This window comes from Megascapheus bottae, unplaced genomic scaffold (genome assembly GCF_031878675.1).
Source record: "Megascapheus bottae isolate mThoBot1 unplaced genomic scaffold, mThoBot2.hap1 HAP1_SCAFFOLD_53, whole genome shotgun sequence".
NCBI classification, from domain to species: domain Eukaryota; kingdom Metazoa; phylum Chordata; class Mammalia; order Rodentia; family Geomyidae; genus Megascapheus; species Megascapheus bottae.
In genome coordinates this window covers 672,780-692,516 of record NW_028327559.1, presented here as the reverse complement: position 1 = coordinate 692,516, position 19,737 = coordinate 672,780, and the positions used below count along the sequence as shown (strand labels likewise).

The 19,737-nt window shown below is 44.1% G+C and overlaps 1 long non-coding RNA gene across 1 annotated transcript in view; it reads right to left on the bottom strand.

Moving 5' to 3' along the window:
* Positions 1-13,238: 13,238 nt before the first annotated feature.
* LOC150039654 (uncharacterized) overlaps positions 13,239-19,737 on the bottom strand; it is a 33,360-nt gene continuing 26,861 nt past the window's right edge. The window contains exons 2-4 of the long non-coding RNA XR_016534284.1: positions 16,983-17,054; positions 16,101-16,279; positions 13,239-13,579 (exon numbers count right to left, since the gene is read on the bottom strand). This is a non-coding gene — a long non-coding RNA (uncharacterized LOC150039654). The remainder of the gene's footprint in view (positions 13,580-16,100; positions 16,280-16,982; positions 17,055-19,737) is intronic.

Below are 19,737 nucleotides of genomic sequence, written 5' to 3'. Positions count from 1 at the left end.
TGACAAATGTTGCATTTCACTGTTGGTTAGAATGCAGACCAGTGTAGCCACTATCTAGGAAGTTAAAAAAAACCCATAAAACTAAAGATACAACTATCCCTTGGCCCTGGACTAACACTCCTGGGCAGCTACCAGAATGAATGAAAGGTAGCGTACAGCTGCACACACCTGTTTACTGTGGACCTTTCAAAGCCATCATGTTATTTGTGGGAAAATGGAAGGAACTGAAAGGCCACCACTTTAAAATTGGACTCACCAAGGTTGCTATCCTATCTTGGGAAGGAAGAAGGAAGGCCAATTGGAGGTGATGAGTCTACATAACAGACTTAATAGTTGAGACAACTACACATAGTGTGTACTCAGTTTACCTTCTATGTAGGTTCAAAACAACGTAAGTCTTTTGTGCAAATAATGTATAGAAATCACTAATAAGGGGGTGAGTTGCTTAAACACCCCCTTCTGAGATTTCCTATCCCACACAACAGAGCTAAGAACCAATGACAGTGTGCTTACTCCAGATTGTAACTCTGTAAAAATCACCCAGCACTCTTCAGACTTCGATCGTCCTTAAAAAAAAAATGCATCAACATTCCTTATCCAATCCTACCCACTTCCCTTTAAATCAACACACAGAAAGGAGTTGATCAGGGACCGGGAGTTTGGCCTAGTGGTTAAAGTGCTTGCCTGGCATTTGTGAAGACCAGGGTTCGATTCCTCGGTACCACATACATAGAAAAAAACTGGAAGTGGTGCTGAGGCTCAAGTGGTAGAGCTCTAGCCTTGAGAAAGTCCAAGGACAGTGCTCAGGCCCTGAGCTCAAGCCCAGGGCTGGCAAAAAAAAAAGGAGTTGATCAGGAGAAATAAAACCTGTGAGATCATGATTTTCACTTGCTAATTATATTTTCCCTAAAATGCATTAAGAGGATGATTTTTTTTTTACTCTCACACTACCCAGACACATCTTACATGTCTCCTGTGGCCTCTGTTATCACACTTTGGTGATACTTTTTTCAATACTTGTGAGGGAACTTTATAAGTTCAGTGTTATACAAATTCAATGGGCTCTCATCATTTTTTACCTGGGCAGAGCAGTTGCTGTAACTACCTAGAAAACAAGGGAACAATGACAGCAGAGTGGCTTTCCCAGGGGAGATTTCTCTGCTCTTGAAGTTTGTCTGTATATCAGGAACAGCCTCTTGAACCTGTTACCCCGTTGTCTCAGGACTTTATAGTTTCCAGGATGCTCTGATAGTACCTCCAGTGCGAGATGGTGGATTAGAAGAATGTAGGGAATTGGAGCGAGAGTGCGCTTGACTCTTAACAAGACCTGTCTGAGTTTTTATTATTGTTCTCCTAATGATCAGAAAACAGGAATTAGTCCAGAAGCGTCCTGTCCATGGTTCTGACAATCGCTTCTCCTGCAAAGTGGGGGTGGGAGAGATAATGTCATTTCAGAGCCTCATCTGTGCGTGCCTTCCCTGCCAGCCTGTGGGCCTAAGGCTGTGTCTTCTTGATAAGAGGTCCAGACAGCTGCTTCATACTTTAAATTGGTGGTTCTTTGTCCTGTGTGCTATGACAAAAGGATTGGGAGTAGGCATAAAAGGAGATGCCATCATGTGTGTGCATGTGTGTCTGTGTGTGTATGTGCACATGTGTGTATGTGCACATGCATTGCTGGTCCTGGGGCTTGAACTCAGGGCCTGGGTACTGTCTCAGAACTTTTTTTTTTTAATAGGACCTGAGGCTTGAACTCTGGGCCTGGGTATTATCCCTGAGCTCTTCAGCTCAAGGCTACTGCACTACCCCTTGAGCCACAGACCAGCTTTGAACTGCAATCCTCACGCTCAACCTCATAAGTAGCTAGGATTACGCCACACCTGTCTATCTCTGAACTTTTTGCTCAATACTAGTGCCCTATTACTTGAGTCACTTCTGGCTTTTTGGTGTGAAATTGGAGATGAGAGTCTCCGGGAGACAGGTGCCCGTGGCTCACGCCTGTAATTCCTAGCTACTCAGGAGGCTGAGATCTGAGGATCAAGGTTCAAAGCCAGCCCAGGCACAAAAGGATCTGAGGCTCTTCCCTCCAATTAATCTCTTGAAAATGGGAAATGGGGCTGAGCTCAAGGGTAGGGTGGTAGCCTTGAGCTGAAGAGCTCAGGGATAGCACCCAGGCCAAGTTCAAGCCCCATGACCCACAAAAAAAAAGAGTCCTATGGGCTTGGAACTGATAATCATACCTCATTTTCCTGAGTAGCTAAGATTATATAAGTGAGTCACCAGTGCCTGGTCTTATTATTTAGAATGAAATCCTGTCTTAATTGAGATGTGTAACTCTAGGACAGTTCTCCATAATCCCTGTTTCCCCGTCTGTGTGATCACAGCTCTGAGCACAATGGCTCTTTGCTCTCAGTGTGAGAATTCAATGGAGCAATGGTGAGATCTTAGAACAGCGCAAGACGCACGGACAATGCTGGTCCATCTGCTAATTATAAAACGTATCAATGCTCTACTGTCTCTTCAGGCCTTCTGTCCTCTGAATGGAAAGTCTATTCTCTTCATCCTCAATAGCAACCCTGCTGTTCACCTGTTTAGGTCCAGAATGAACCTTGCCTTTCTCTTTACCTCTCATACGAAGTCAGTGGTGTCACATTCCTCTGCCTCTAGGATATCATCAGGCCCTGGACCGTGGGTATTATTAACATGGAGAACAAGAGCTGTACCCTACATGCTGAGAATTGATTTTAAGTGATGGGGGATCAGCACGAGAGATGATACTTCCAAGCAAGGAATTGCTTTATCTCCATCAGTCTACTCTCCCTGCAGCTTTTATTATAAGATCGGCCTAGACTAGGTTAATATGGCTTTCAAGATAATAAAGAGGAAGAATCAGAATCCGTCTAGTCTCATTACACCGAAACCCTCGCTCGCCTGATATTCAGATACATAGAAATCACCGTGAAGGTGGACAAGTCAAGCAAGGTGAAAGGAGCAGGAATGAGGCTTCCCCTGACTGGTTCCGGAAGCAAATGGGGTGGATGTCAGGAATAATGCAGTTTTGCTAAGGTGTCTACAGATGACCAAATCCCAGGGAAGGGGGCTGGCTGGCTGGGGAGGGGGGAGAAGGAAAGAGTGATGGAGGACAAATAATATCATGATGCCTATGTGTGCAGAGAGCATAAGGAAACTTACCGGAAGAGCTGTTTACTCGAGGGGTGGAGGAGAGGGGAATGGGAAGGAGCGAGAGCAAGAGATGAGGTTAATCTGGCTACATTGCCATGTGTGCCCTTAAGAGTCAACCTGGGGAGAGCCCTTTGCCCGATTAAAACATGCTGAAGAAAAACAATCACCATAAAGCAAAGCAGGCCAGGTTTGGGAGCAGATAAGCACTAGCCGTGGAGGGGTAAAAATGGGTGAGTCACTGATTCCATAAGAGGGAGTTATTGCTCGAGCTTCGTATTTATTTGTAAAATCTTTTATGCACCTATCTGATAGATAGAAGCTTCCACTAAGGAAGATTTGTTTGGGTTTTGGGGACAAGTGATATTTTAGTGACTCCTCTTAATGGTTATAGGAGAAAGTCTGCTAAAGGTAAAATGTTAACATACAGAATGCTGAAGAGCTAAATGGCAAAGGATTGTATACACCAAACTCGGTGCCAGGCCTGTGCTATCATGAAACACTCACACGAATACCAAACCACCACCAAATGCTACTACCACAACCCTGAGGGCTCTCCCAGAGATCGGCAAGATACTTGGTAGTTTTTCAACTTCCGTAGGTGATTTCACTGTGAGGTCATTGTAGAGAGCCCCTGAAGGGGGCAGACTTCATCCCCTCAGGAAGGTGAAGAGAAGCCAGGAGCCAGTGACTCATGCCTGTAATCCCAGCTACTCAGGAGGCTGAGATCTGAGGGCCACAGTTCAAAGCCACCCTCGCTAGAAAAGTCTGTGACACTCTCTCCAAGGAATGAGCCCAAAGCCAGAAGTGAAAGAGTGGGTCAGGTGGTAGAGTGTCAGCCTTGAGCAATGAAACTAAAGGAGAACTCAAAGCCCTAAGTTCTACCTAAGTGTGACCCAGGGTGTTCGATAGACCCACAGAGAGAGAGATGGGTGTGGTGCAGGGGGTTTAGAGAGTGTAGAACTCCATCATCCTTCCGAAGATGAAGGACTGGTTTGTAGGGATGTCAAAATCATTTGGAAAAAGTCGGGATCTGCGCAGGTTTTCTTTTTAAACACCAACATGGCCACTGAAGTAGATAATTTGAGGGAGAAGGAAATTAGCATGCTGTGTGCTTTCTCAGAGAAAGGTCTAGAAGATGCTAGAAATTTCGTATGTAGTGACGACTGGATACGAGCACCCTGTGTACAGGAAGGTCAACCTCCCCTGACCTAACCTGCTGTGGTTAACCTAACTGTGCCTGACTGATGAGAACGAGTCCTTATTCTACTCTCTGTTGGCTAGCTATTTGGAGAAGTCTTGGGTTCTTTTCTGCCACTTATGTCCCACTGTTGGGACCCTTCAAAGACTTGACTTGCATTTGTGATGTGTTCTTTGTAAGAAAGATAACATTTTGAGAAACTGCAAAGGGAAACTGAGCCCCCACCCCCACCCGTTTGTTTGGTGCAAAGCGTATTTGCTTTGATAGAAATATATCACCCCGAAAGAATGTGTTTGGAACCTTAATCTCTTAGGCAACAGAGGCAGAAGGAAGGGTCTGGGGTGTGTGTGGGGGGGGCTCAGTTCCCAAGAGACAATGGGGGATCTCAGTATCTTCCTGCCACCCACGGTGAGCTCCCTAGGAAAGGATGACATGTCTGGAGTTCATCCATCTTTCCTTACCCATTCCCCCCTCTCCTTCTGCCATCCCACCTTCTGCCATGAGATCCTGCAGGGTGAAGACCCCTGATCCTTACTCTTCCCTGGGGGAGTTTGCAAGCTCCAGAACCGCAAGAAGTAAATTCATGCTCACCATACATCACCCAGTCTGTGGTATTCCCTTAAGGCTGTGCGAAACAGACCCACGGTGGTGTTCTGGGGTGCCGCTCATAGAATGAGGGATGAAAGATGCCACTGTGGAAATGCAAAGGGTGCAGAGTGGGGGCCGTGAAGCAGCTAAGTCCCTGTTTCTGCCATGATAGGTGAGGTGAGCTGGGCAGGAAGATATTAGCAGCTCAGCTGGCCTGGCAGGTGATGGAAGCGGATGAGTCTCAGTCAACTGCTCTGGGCTGAAATGCAGGGAGGGGAAACCAGCTAGACTGATGGAGAGGGAAGAGAGCCAAAAGCAGAATAGGGGATTTTCTTTTCCTACCTCATTTGGGGTCCAGAGGCACACTGTAGGTAGGTCAAGTTACTGTAACACAGAGGGCATCTTGAGCCAGCTTTGTGGCTGGTGAGGGATGGAAAGAGCTGGGGTGTTGTGGAGTCCTGGAGATTTGGGTGTTGTCTAAAACTGAGGAGGATTACTGTTGCAGAGGCAACAGCTGCCTATGGTGGATGGACTGCAGGCAGCGGGAGGGGTTCTAGAATCATCATTGGTCTAGTTACGAAAAGCAGCCATGTTAATAATGCCATTTCTGTAGAGAGAGAAGCAGGACCTGGCTATCTTACTCAGCCTCTCCCAGTTAGGGCAGGAGAAAATGAAAGCAGGCATCAAATCCAGGCTGTCCACTTCCAGAGATCTGGCCTAGATAGCTAGCCTGTGTTGGAACACGTTTTGCACCTCTTTGTTATTGTTTGTTTGTTTGGAAGGGATGATGCTGGGATTTGAACCCAGGGACTTATGCATGCAAAATAACACACTCTACCACTGGGCTATACCTGCAGCTTCCTCTGCCCCCTTTTTATTCTTTCATGGCTGACTGGAGAGGCTAGCTTTGAGCTTTGATGCCAAGGTCGTTGTCATCATCCAGACGATGCTGTCTCATACATGGGTTTCTTGTTCAAGGTCACATCCTCAAGTTCAAGGCAGGTTCTGCAAATATTTGCATGCACTTTGCATGGTATGCTTACCCTGCCACCCTGGTCCGATCTCAAATTCTTGCTCGCTGCAGCTGATTCGGTGCCAGGGAGGGTCAAATGCACGAAATTCTGGAGATCCTAGGAGAAATCCCACGTTTCCTCTCGGCTTTTACATCAATTACGTCCTCCATAATGAATTGCTCATCAGCTTCTGCCGAAGCTGGAAGTGATTGCCTCAGCAGGTAGCAATCATTTTATGCCAATTGCCACAATTATCAATCCCGTCAGGATGATTGGGACACAGCAATAGGGACCAGATGAGTGCAAGAGTTAGTGAGTTTGTTTTGGTTTTGTTTTTTAAGACATGGACTAATCTTAAAAACTTGGCCAATGAGAAATTATGGCTTTCCCAAGATGAAGATTTCTTAGCATCGGGGGAGTGATTAGAAAGTGCATCCATTTCTGAGTCTCTCATATAAGGAATTGAATGTATTCTATACATAGAAAAGGTTGGATGGCTCTGAAACATCCTATGGGTTCAATCTTTCTTCTTCCCATCCACAAACATACTGACACATGCACTTCTCTGACTGGTGTGTTGAATTTGAAATAACTATTCATTAGATGGCATTAGAAATATATATTTCCCCACCCCCAAGAAAATAATTTGACACCAGATGCATAAAAACATTGAAGATTCATGTACTGTTTTTCTGTGTCATTTCTGTTTTGGAAGTTTATCCTAAGGGGGAATAAAAAAGATGTCAAGAAAGATTTGAGTATGCAGTGTTATCTCGCATAGCAAAATATTAGAAAACACTTCAAAGTTCAATAAGAGCAGAATAGTTAAATAAATTATGGCTCATTAAATGATGGCATATTATGCAGCCATTAAAAGTCATGTTTTTGAAGAGTAGTTAATGACACATGAAAAATGTTCATTATAGAATGTCAAGTGGATGAAAAACAGAGTAAGTAATTAAGCATCCATTATGTAACCCTGAAAGGTGAATATTTTTATCTCCATATTATAGAAAAGAAAACAGAGGCTCAGAGAGTCTAGGTGAGTGTGTGTGTGTTTATGTACGTGTACGTGAACGTGTGTGTGTGTGTACATACATGGAAGGGGCAGATTTATATTGGATTGAAAAGCACAGAATTACTAAGCATGAATGTAATACTGAGTATGATGGGGCATACCTGTAATCCCAGCACTAGAGAAGCTAGAACAAGAGGATCACAAGTTCAAGGACAGCCAGGGATATAGAACACGTACAAACAAACAGAAAAGACTATTTTTCTATTTATTTGTAATGGTAATTTCCACCATCAGTATGCATTATATTTGCAATTATTAAAAAAGAATAAATATCATTAAAAGAAATACTGCAACAGAATCTTTCCTATATGAAATGAGATAAATCCCTTCAGTCCTAGCCTAATGATATCCTGTCTTGAACACAACCTGCTTGGTTACTCCTGCTTCTGTTCAGGGCTGATTTGGGCACGGTCTCAGACCTGCCCTGAACTGGGGCCCAAACTCCCTCCAACTGTCTCTTCCCACTATGACTCCTTGTCGCACAAGGAATCACCTGGAAGACAGCCACACCTACCGGGCACTGGTGGCTCACACCTGTGATCCTAGCTACTCAGGAGGCAGAGATCTGTGGATCGTGGTTCAAAGGCAGCCCAGGTAGAAAAGCCCCTATGAGACTCATATCTCCAACTAACCACTCAAAAACTAGAAGTGGTGCTGTGGCTGGAGGGGTAGAATGCTAGTTTTGAGCACAAAGAGGCTTAGGGACAGCTCCCAGACCCTGAATCAGGATGAGACTGGGGACTCTGTACCTGCAACTTCAACTACAAGAAAGAAAACAAGCAGAACAATGCTTAACCCAGCAAGAGGTTATACAGCACAGATATCTGGAGACAGAAAAATCTCTCTAATCATCTCAGGTCGACAACCTTCTACTGGGATCCTGACTGTGTTCCTTCCCATTTTGGTGACCTTGACCTTGGGGAAATTACTTTCTCTGCTTGCTTCATTGTTCTCGAGTCTCCAATGGAACAACAATAACAGTGGTTTCGATGATAAATACTGTTATTATGGTTGAATCTACTTGATAGACCAACAGTGTGTGTGTGGGGGGGGAGAGCTTGGCTGAAATGTGAATATGAAATGATTGCTCAAGCTTCATGTTTGAAATGGCTATAGGTCCTACATAATCTATTCTATCCCCAGCAGCTCCCTGGCCTTAGTTTATAGGCCCTCCTCTCTTCTTACCTGGCCACCCTCCTCTTCGCTTTTTCCAATACAGGTAGCACAAGGGCCTTGAATTGGTCCCTCTCTAGACCTGGTTATTCATTCGTCTATTTCTGTCATGTCCTTTCCTATGAGAGCATCCAATTGAAAATTTCTACCATTCCTCCCTTCTCATCACACTGGTTAATAAACAACTGTTGGGTAAGTGCATAGATAGATGGGTGGGTGGATGATGGACAGATGCGTGTGTGGATAGATGGGTTGCTGCATGGATGGATCCATGCATGCATGTATTGATGATACATGGATGGATGGTTGAATGGCTAAATGAATGATGGATACATCAATGGATGCGTGAGTGCATGGATGAGTGGTTCTACAGAGCATGAGTTAAATGCCTTTTCCTAAGACACATGGGTCGAGGCTCTCTGGACAGTACAGAGACTAGAGGGTGGTAGATGGGTAACAACAGACTGAACAGACGGTATTTACTACTTTCACCAGAAGTGCCCCTTCATCTCCTGGTCTAGTAAAGTTCCTGAAGAAGTAAAGCCACAGGCTTGCCTCTCTGTCTTTTCTAGGTTTCCTAGTGTTCCTCAGGAAACAGCAGTACTGGTTAGGAAGTATGGTGTTGAGTGCTTTGTAACACTCCTCTATAACCCCAGGTTGCTGTGGATGGGATCAGTAAGAAAGGAGAAAGCACAGAGAAAGGTATGGTTCTCAAAAGAGAGAGGACCAGGCAGCAGACAAAGAAGTGGAGACAACCTGCTTGAGTATCACCTTATGAAAAGCAAAAATCTTACTATATGAATGTGCAAACTTTACAAACCTCAGTCGCTTTCCACCACCAAGGCAGAGTTACAGTCACGGCAGAGTAAACTATCATTGCATGGCGAAATGGCCATTTCTAGTTCCCAGAGAATTGGTGGCCCATAGGTTTTTTTTTTCATAACCCAGTTCAAATCCCTGTTTCTTACTTCTCCTGTTTTACTGGTTATTTTTCCCCCTCATGGGCAAAGATCTCCCTCGGTGGCGATAATTTCCATAATCTTGTCACCTTAATTGCTGCTGTCACTGTAAAGAATTGAAATTAATTTTGATTTCTTTTTGTTTCTGCTTAGCACTTCGAATGTGACTAATAGGATTATTTTTGGCATTGGCTTGGAGCAGGGTTTCCAGGAGTTTGAAGAGCAACGTTGGCCTGCACTTTTCCTCAGGGACCACTTTCTGTTCAGAGTCCCTCCAGTCTCTGGAAAAATCTCAGGGAAGAGGGTCATTTGGTTTGTGATCATGTTGGCCATGGCATATACATGGAGCAAGCTTTGCACCATGATGTCTGTAGTGGATATTGTTTAAATGGCTACTTTTTAATTTCCTACACATCGACTCCATTCCTGTTCTGGTATGAAACTACCAGATTCTCACAGACTGTCCTTGACCTGACCTTGTGTGCTTGTATGATAGGGTTCTAGCCAGTTTCCTTCTTCGTTATTTATCTATATTCTGATTATGTAATTATATTGCTTGTCACCATTTATCATTGCATATGTCTCTGTTGACCCATTTATTCTCTGCCTCTTCCCATTGATTTTAAAGACCATAGCAGTAAAGACTACCTTTGCTGCATCTTTTTAACCAATGGATCTTTTGTATCTGCCACTGTGCCAGGCACATGGTAGGCTGACACCATACATATATTTGATAAATAAACAACTAGTAGGCTACACAGACAAGACACTGCCTTGAAGTCATTCTAGTAGCTTGTCTCTGCCTTCCTGGGACAGAGCACTTCCTGCACAGGCCTATTTGAGCACCCTGTGCAGGTCAGAATGTGACAGCCACATACCATGTGGCTCAGCCAGGACCTGGAAAGTCCAAGAATTATGGGGCTTAGTCAGCTGGAGTCTTCTGCTGTGTGCTCAAATGCTAGCTTGCTTCGCAGTGGTTTGGAGAGAAGAATCTGACAGACCACCTGTAAGAATATAACCTACAACTCTTCCCTTGTGCACGAAGTATTGCTAAGTGTACCCTTAGTTCATTTATTCCTCTCCCATCTTTCTACATTCTCTGTCAACATCAACCTATCATTTACCAATCAATCTACATCCAGGACTCTAACTATATCTAATCTGTCCATTCTGTCAGCAAGTACTTTGAAGATCCTGTATTATGTGCCAGACATCTTTCCAGGTATTTGAATGCAATGATAAAGAAAACAGATGAGTCCTATCCCTAAGGAAGCTGCTGATAAGTAGCAGGCAAGGAATTGGTAAGGAGTCTAAAGCCATATAATTACAAAGGCAGTGCCATGGATACGAACACACTCACACTTGCCCCGCCCATCAGTTCTCTTCCATGACCTTCATCATCCTCAAACACCTGAACCTCCCTCACCATCTCATTTCCCCTCCTCCTTATCATCTCATGGTTTGTTCCGTCCTTCCATCCATTTTTTTTTTTACCTGATGGACTTCTGTTGTTTCTGTCTCTCTGTCGAGCTCAGGGGGTTTTGTTGTTGTTGTTGTTTTTCCTCCTTCAAATCCAAAATGATTTCTCACCTCCTGCGCTGAATCACGGGTTCTGGGGCTAGCCTGAGCATTGCAGGATATGGAGGAGTGTCCTGGCCTATGCCCAGTAGATGACAGTAGCACCTCTCTTCACTGCTACTTTTTAGAAAGTAAAAGTCATTTGAAAGAATTTCCGAATATTTCCTGGGTGGGAAAAATGCGCGCTTGGTTGAGAACCACAGCTTGGAAGGAAGGGGGTGGGGCTTGACTTGTCATTGGAAGGTGAAGTTGCCCCACTTAGACAGCCTCCACTGTCAGTCAACCTTCACCCCTTCCTCCAGCCAATGGTTGGCTGCCATTAAAATTCCCCCTCCGAGGAACACTGGACTGATTGCAGGAGTTCCACCCTGTTGCAGGTTTCCCATGAGACCAACCTAGCTTTCCACAAGCTTCCTAAAGCTGCATTTCCTGAGCCTAATTCTTTCACTTCTTTGGTTCTTGTAAGAGCTGTCCTACATTCTTCCAGTGAGCTCCCCAATTTTTGTGATTTATCACCAAAGGATCCTAACTTGCACATCCTCCTACTCACTTTCCAATTTTTAGGGTTCCAGTAGTAACATTGCCACCTCATCTTCATTTGTCTCTCCTTCCTTCCTCTCTCCCTGTCTCTGTCTGTCTCTGTCTCTCTCTCTGTTTCTCTGTCTCTCTGTCTCTCTCTTTCTCTGTGTGCTGCACCGTGAATATCTTCTCCACCTCGCCCACCCACCTGGTTCTCTATCCTTCAAGACCCAGGGCTAATAATACTGTATGAATATTCCAGACACCCTTCTTTCTCTTCCACATGGCTGCATGCCTTGACTGTCCTATGTATTCTAATTCACACGGGGCTGTGTTTGTTTGCATGTTTGTCTTGCTGCTGTGGCGTGATCTGCTTTGGGGGTGCTCAGAGCACCCGGCTCCTTCTCTAGTCATTTCTCTTTGCATGGATGAGTAGGTGGATGGACGCACTGACCCCGAGCAAGGACAGAAGGTTTGAGAATTGTCCGTCTTCAGGACTGAGAGCAATTGTGCTGACTTGTCCCAGAATAAACCTTTCGTAGGTCTTGTGCTCATATGTTCAAAGTGCCTAGGGCCAAAATCAAAGAGTTATTTCTCCAGATGCACAGAGGACAAATAGCATAAAGTCACTGTGACCTCTGAGATCCTGCTTTCTTCAAAAATAACATGGCTTTTTCCCCCCTGCTTGATTATAAAAGCAGTACAAATAAATTGTGGAAAAGTTATATAATAAGAGCAGGCCAAGAAGGAGAAAATAAGGATGGTGTATAACCCCAGCTTGTAGAGTTACTTTCATACACTTTTTGTTACAAATTATCTCCCATTTGATCCTAAATAATGCTCCTTTTCAGCCAGGCAGGGTATGATCTTTGCTACTTAGGAGTGAGAAATAGGAGGATTGTGGTTTGAGGCCAGCCCTGGGGAGGAGGAGGGGAGAGTCTGAGCCTTTATCTCAAGTGGCTGAATTCAATGGTACATGCCAATTATCCTGGCCACAGGGGAAGCACAGATAGAAAGATCACAGTCCAGGCTGCTACAAGGCAGAAAGCAGGCCTTTATCTTCAAAGATAACCCATGCAAAAAGGGCTGGTGGCCTGACTCAAGTGCAATGCGTTCACATAGCAAGTGTGAACCCTGTGTGTGTGTTGCCCATTCACTTGTGGATGTTTTTGTTTCAATGTTGTTACTGCTCCCGTGAAAGAATTTTTTTTTTAGGTGTCCTAATCGTTCCCTTTCAAATGCATAGACACATGTCGCCCCAGTGGTTTTATAACTTCTCACTTTTGGAATATACTTAGGATTTCCAATCTTCCTTTGCTCTCTAAGGAGGCAGTTACATCTCAGAGAAGCAAGGGTCATTTTCTTCTTAGTCCCTTATTTAGCAGAACCCTTCAAGTTGAGCACAATAGCCATACTGTGCATGATAACAGGGGCTAAGACCATCTATTCCTATGCTGATAGCCACTGTTTGGAGATATTATAAAGTTATACTGAGGCAAGTGGGTTTTGTGCTGATTTAATCAGTAATGAGCAGTGGTTTTATTTAATAAATTTTACTGCTGGTTATCGAGGTGGCTGGGTCGAGGTGGTTGTCATGAGCCACTTAGAAATGCAGTGGGTGAGAAGAAAAATAAACCCTCCCTCCTCAAACTTAATGCTGTAGGAGAAAAGTGTGAGCCCAGTGTGGCATTTTAGTCTTTCTAGGTAAGCCATCTTGTTGTGTGCTGTCTTGTTGTAGCTTGCTACACCCAGCTATGTGGAACAAACTTTTGAATTTGCCCTTGAAATTCTAGAACAGTTATGGGATTATTTCTAACGAGTGGCATTCATGGTCTCTATTCAAATGATGAATTTGGGTCATCCAGAAATGTGGAAGGTATTTTTCCATTTTATCTCTCTGATTTTGTCCTATTTTTTTAAAGGGTTGCTTTTTAGAAACACCAGTTGGCGGCATGCTGAATCTCTAAATTTGGTTCCCCACATCTTCTGTTTTATTGATGATGATTTTGTGTCATTGTTCTTTGACTGTCTTCTGAGCAAGGTTTTTGCATTGGTCCTGCACAGCATTGGTTTTAGACCCCATGGTTTCCCATTGTGTTTAACGGATAATTCCATTTTGCTCTTAAATTTTTGTATTTCCAGTGTTTTTTCTTCTCTGCCTTTTATACATTTTTAGTCAGTCTCTTTTTAAACAAATAATAGTTATATGTTTTTATTGCCTGGCATGTATTTATTTTCCTCCATCAAATATTCCTCAATCCCTCTGGGATTCCCACAGTGATATATATTTACCCTAGAAAATTAGAAAAGAAAATATGGGTAAGAAAGAATATGTAAATGACCATTATTCCATTAACTCTCAAAAAAAATCCCCATCACAGTTAATATAATGAAATGTTTCCTTTCAGCTAAAATTTGCATTTCTTTTTCTTTAATCTTTTAAAGCAAAACTGAGGTGTCTTTAGCATGTACTGCTACCCTTAACTTTTAACTTTGAAACAATTATAGGCTTGTAAGAAGTTTGAAAAAAAGAAAAAAAAAGACGTCTCTCGTGCCCTTGGCTCAGTTTTTTCACTGTGCCATTGAATATAACCTTGACACAACCTCAACACCAAGAAATTTACATTGGTTGTGTAAAATAAGGTTTCCCTGGTCACAGATTTGATTGATTGAGCATTGACCATCATTTAGCATGAGCTCCTTGGTGCATGGAATTGTGTGTGTGTGTGTGTGTGTGTGTGTGAGAGAGAGAGAGAGAGAGAGAGAGAGAGAGAGAGAGAGAGAGAGAGAGAGAGAGAGAGAGAGAGAGAGAGAAAGAAACAGGGGGTGGGAGAAAGAGAGAGACAGAGAGAGGGAGAGAGGAAGAGAGAGAGAGAGAGAGAGAGAGAGAGAGAGAGAGAGAGAGAGAGAGAGAGAGAGAGAGAGAGAGATTATCTGTAGTTTTATCTGACACATACAGGCATGGGCCAGACAAAACCCAAATACAGAAATCAACACCCTGGTGTTGCCCCAGTCCTCACAACCTCTACTCCATCTGCAGGCTCTGGAACACTCCAATTTGCTTCTCTTTAGTCTTGCCATTGGCCAATCATAAGGCATAAAGCCTTGGTTAGACAGAAGGAGTAAGCATGAATTATTTATTATTCATTTTGGAGATCTGTTACAGAACCTGGTGAAATAGCTAATACTTGAGCATAGGTACATTTCCAGATCACTGAGAGTACATTTGCAAATGCTCTCACAAAAACTCCCTGAACACTTTTGAGACAACTCCTCTATTAATTAGCTTGACTTAGTCATCCAACGCTCATACCATTTTGTACCCCATAAGTGCATATGTAACTATAATTTTCAAAAAGGTATATAAACAGAATCATACAGCATGTACAAAGCTGATAGTCTAGTGTAGGGTCTGCTGCCCACTATCTAGCTACTCAATAGGCATCGGTTGGGAAGATTATATATAGTTCAATGCTGGCCCTGCAGGAAGTTTAAGACATCGTCTTGACAAAGATAGTAATGGTGGTACACATTTGTCAACCTGGGAAGTATAGATAGAAAGATGGCAAAAAAAAAGTGAGCCCTTATCTTAAAAACAACAACAAAAAAAAGGGCATGGTTCAAGTAGTATGCCATTTGCATAGCATATTGAAAGGCCCTGAGTTCAAACCCTAGAGAAAATGGGAGGGGCTGAAGGGAGGAGGAGAGAGGGGAGAAGGGAGGTGAAGAGGGATGGTGGAGAAAGGGGAGAAGAGGAAAGGGAAGGAAAGAGAGAAGAAAGGAAGGAATTAAGCTATTGTGAACATTCATGCATAGATTGAGATTCTGCATTATATATTGTTTTTAAAAAGCCCTCATTTTCAAAATTGGTACTTGAAGTGTTTCTCCAGGTCATTGTTGAGTTTTTGGAAACAGTTTTAATGACTGCATAGTATTCTACCATATGAAGGTAGTTCCATTTATTTAACCACTTCTCAACAAGTTCATGTTTCTTTGAGTTTTATTGACAGCCTACCAACTGCTTTTTAGAGTTTTTCCTCCTCTTTCTCATCATAAATCTTTTGAAAATATGTGCACTTTCCATGTAATTTTAGTGCAACGGCACATTTCAAGTACGGTAAGAAATTATTTTCCTATATCCCAGATTGTTGGATTTTAATTCCTCTTTAATTCTCTTGGAAATGGAAACAGGGTCAGGCAAGGCTTGATGTTTGCCAATTGACACTATGGGTGGGTTTTCCTGGCTTTCCCCATTGAGCCTGGGAGTCTTGGTGAATCTTCATCACCACCTAAGGGAGGGCTGATGAACCCGCCTGGCTGCTGTCCAGAGTGCTGAAACCTGCCGGCTATAGCTAAGCGTGGGCAGAGTCCAGCTCTTTGTCTCCCTGACATGAAAGTGAAAATGTATCCATGAATTTGTTACAACCATGGATTCCTTAGCATGGCATTTCCAAACAGCACATTCAACATGAGCCAAAGGACAAAATTTCTACTGCTCCAAACTGCTGCTCTGTTTGTGTGTGTGTGTGCGTGCGTGTGTGTGTGTGTGGCACACCCTGTATCCTGAACTACCCTTCCCCCCACTTTCCAGCTCACATCTTCTTTGCAACAAGGTCCCACTGTTCATTCCTTCTTCAGTCACAACTCTGGCTATCCCAGCCACCAAGTGGCTCTAATAAAGCAGCTGCATTGTGGAGAAGAGGTCAGTGGGGAAGTCAGTACTTCATTAGAACCTACTTCCTCCACACCAGAGCCACACAGATCTCAGCTCTCAGGGCTTTCCCTCTCCACCCCCCTGCCCTGCCCTTCTTCACCTTCCTGTTCTGTCTCTGGTGGACAAGAAAGAATTCCTTGCTGGTGATTTCTTCAGAAGTCTGTGTGGGTGGGGCTCTTGCCAGCTTTGCATCTTGATGTGGCTCGGAGTGATTTTCACAGGGATGGGGTGTTCTACGAATCAGATGCTTCTCGCTTTCCCTCCTTGCTACCTAGAAGTCTGCAATAGTTTTGTGATCTCAAAATTTTCTGCAATACTTCACTGCTTGAAAAACACTTCTGTGCATTATCTCAGCTAATTCATCCCATGTTTGAGTACTGGTTATATAGGCCAGGCTCTGAGAATAACATAGCCCCTTCCCTTTGTTTTGCCTTAGAATTTGCCAATGACTTAACACAATATTTAGCATAAAACTTCCATCACATTCCTAGTTCACTCCCCCCTCCACCACAGTTTCCATGTCCTATCCATACCCCCCACCCCCACACTTCTCTTATAGAGCCCACTACCCACTTCCATCCAGAGAGAGTAGTTATTATCCTGGAACCTGCTTATGACTTTGGTCTGAGATGTTCTTTCTACATGGTCCTATAGCTTACTGCTTCTTGTCTTTCTAACCTCAGCTTCCACGTCCTCTCCTACCAAGATCAAATATTGGCAACAAAAGCACTCCCCCCAAAAACCCCCGAGCCCCAAACCAAATCATTGCTCATAGCTGCAGTCTGTAACTAGACTAGGAATGAGCAAGGCCTCCACCAGGACTCAGGTTAGACATTGTGAACACAGTGGCACCAAGCTTTCACGTCCCTTGGTTTCTTGCTGTGTTCTTTCTCCTATCTGCCAATCTTCAAGTTGACAAGACCTTGCCAAGAGATGGGCAATAAGATGATGTCAGCCTAAAAGGGGATGTGGTAATGCTTACAGATCCCTTGCCAGGAACTGCTGTTGGCTTCTCTTCTCTGATTTTGAATCTGCTCATGTATAAGCCCACATTCTAGAGGAAAGAAAATAAAATAAAACAGGATTAATTTTCAAAGTGACCCCGCCATCTCTGGAAGAGCACCATTAACCTTATCTACTTAGGAACCTGGTCAGCTTCCCAGCCCCTGTTCCAAGAATGATTCACCCTATTGACGTGAGAAAACAGAGGCCCAAACACACTGGTCCTGGTGTTTACCCACAAAATGTTCCACAGGAGGCTCAGTTTGACTTTTGCTTCCCCCCCCTCCTCCTGAGGAGATGGAGGAGGGCTGGTTGCTGTGGCGACACAGGATGCTGACATCTTTGCTTGGTGCTTCCAGGGAAGGTTTCCTTTTGTTCTTTCTGGGTGGAGGATGGATGGGATGGGTTGAGCTGAGAGTGGTGCGCTGAGATTGGAGCCTCCACTCCCAACCAGGTAGATGGCATCTGATCTAGAGGCCACTGGTTGTGACTTGAACTCCCATCCCTGTGGAGATCAAGTCTCCACCTTGTTAGTCTCGGCTTCTTCCTCAGGATAAAAAAAAAGAACTTTGCTTCACAGAGGCTCTGCTGAGCAAATTAAGTTGTTCTTTTAAGTGATGAGGTGGACACCTACATAGGATAGAGCAAGGTGATAGGTGTTGGCCAGTACAAAGTTATCACAGCCATGGTCATCTGGATGTTTATCACCAAGACATTTCCAGGAGCTTCTATGGAGGTGACAGAGCCAGGGCTCTGGGGCAAAGAGAACAGAGGTGAAACCTTTACCCAGCCATTTATGAGCTGGTGAACTCACTCATGTGCTCAAGTTCAGGTCCACCATGTTGTGAACAAATAAACTCACGCACGTGCCTCAGTTCCCTTATCTAGGAAAACAGACGATAGAATTTCCCCCTTCCTCCCCCTCCCCTGCCACTTCTCTTCCCCCCCCCTTTTCAGGGTTGTTTTGAAGATTCAGCAAACTTAGTTCAACCCAAGCATCTGGCACATGAGAGTTAGCCCAGACTGGATTTGAATAGATATCAAACAGCAGGGTAACATTTGATTATAGGATAATATCTATCACTTAGGAACTTTCAAAGGCACTTCATTGTCAAGGAAGAGTAAAAAGGAAAAGAAAAGAAAATAGTATCTTACAACCTGTTTGAAATAAAATCGATTCCTTAGACAGCTCTAAAATGACCAGTGCCAGGTAGGCCTGGGTGGGCAGTCCTTTGGCCAACCAGTAGACACTTGTTAAGTACCTTCTATGTGGTCAGTTGTTTTTTCCTTTTTTTGCCAGTCCTGGCGCTTAAACTCAGAGCCTGGGCACTGTCCTTGAGCTTTCTCAAAGCTAGCTCTCTACCACTTGAGCCACAACACCACTTCTGGCTTTTTCTGTGTACTAAGGAATTGAACCCAGGGCATTGTGTATGCTAGACAATGCCATTGGGCCACCCTGTCCTGTGGTGGTCAGTATGTTTTCTGGCATTCCACGTAAGGGAAGAACATCAAGAAGGATCCACAAGGCAATGTGTGAATGAGAATGTGTATTATCACACCAGGAAGATCATTGGAAAAGGAATCCAAATGGCTCCAAAGACCTTCCAGGTGAAAGGCTCCAACGCTGTCTGCTGCTAGAGTCCTGGGTCTTTTCTAGGTCCTGGGCACCCCATTTCTTGCTCTGCTGTGATGAATGCCCAGAGTCTCAGCAGAGTAATGGGAGTTACTTCTGTGCATTGTGCCGTTGTGGTCTTCCTGTGGCTTCCACCCAGTTCACGCTGGCATAGGTCTCTTTGTTTCCCTCTTTGACCTGCCCTCTGTGTGTCCACCACATGGCATGGGCACTTGGTAGGTTTGAGGTTGAGTCTCATCAAGTCCATTGGGTTTGCTGCATCTCCTGGCAGTCCATGCAGGACACTGGATGTACAGCCTGCCTTAAAAAAATGGTTCTTGGGCCAGGAGTGCTCTAGTGGTAGTGCTTGCCTAGCATGCACAAGGACCTGGGTTCAATTCCTCTGTACCACATAGATAGAAAAAAGCCAGAAATGGTGCTGTAGCTCAAGTGGTAGAGCTCTAGCCTTGAGAAAGCCCAAGGACAGTGCTCAGGCCCTGAGTTCAAGGCCCAGGACTGGCAAAAAAATGGTTCTTGAAGATCGTGCTTCCCATCTTATGCCTGGGGATGTCAATGCTCAAGGCAAAGAGCACAGGTCTCTGGGGTCTACCTTGGTCCAGCTACTGAGTGGCTGTGGACTTGTGTGGTGACCCAGGCGAAACAACTGAACTTTCTGTGCCTCAGTTTCCCTACTTGTAAAGTATCATCTGTCCTCTCATAACATTCTAAGACGGATTACATGAGAATGTATATGCATGGGAGGATGGGGTTACAGGCACGAAACTCAGTCAATAATGGCAATCAGTAGTAACCATTATACAAATGTACTCATCCCTTGGTCTTCTTTTAAATTATGAGATTCTTGGTAGAGTTAATGAATGTTAGCATTATTAGCCTCCATGTCAAGCAGGACACCAGTAATAGGTGATCAACCACTGATTACCTAGAGTTCCAATCTTGCCACATGAGCTGTGTGATGTTGAGCAAGACATCCAACTTTTCTGAACCTGGTTTTAAAAAAAATGTATGCTCTGTTAAGATTATGTGTGTGTGCGTGTGTGTGTACACATGCATAAACACACGCGCACACACACAAAAGTATGCTCACACACATGCCAGAACT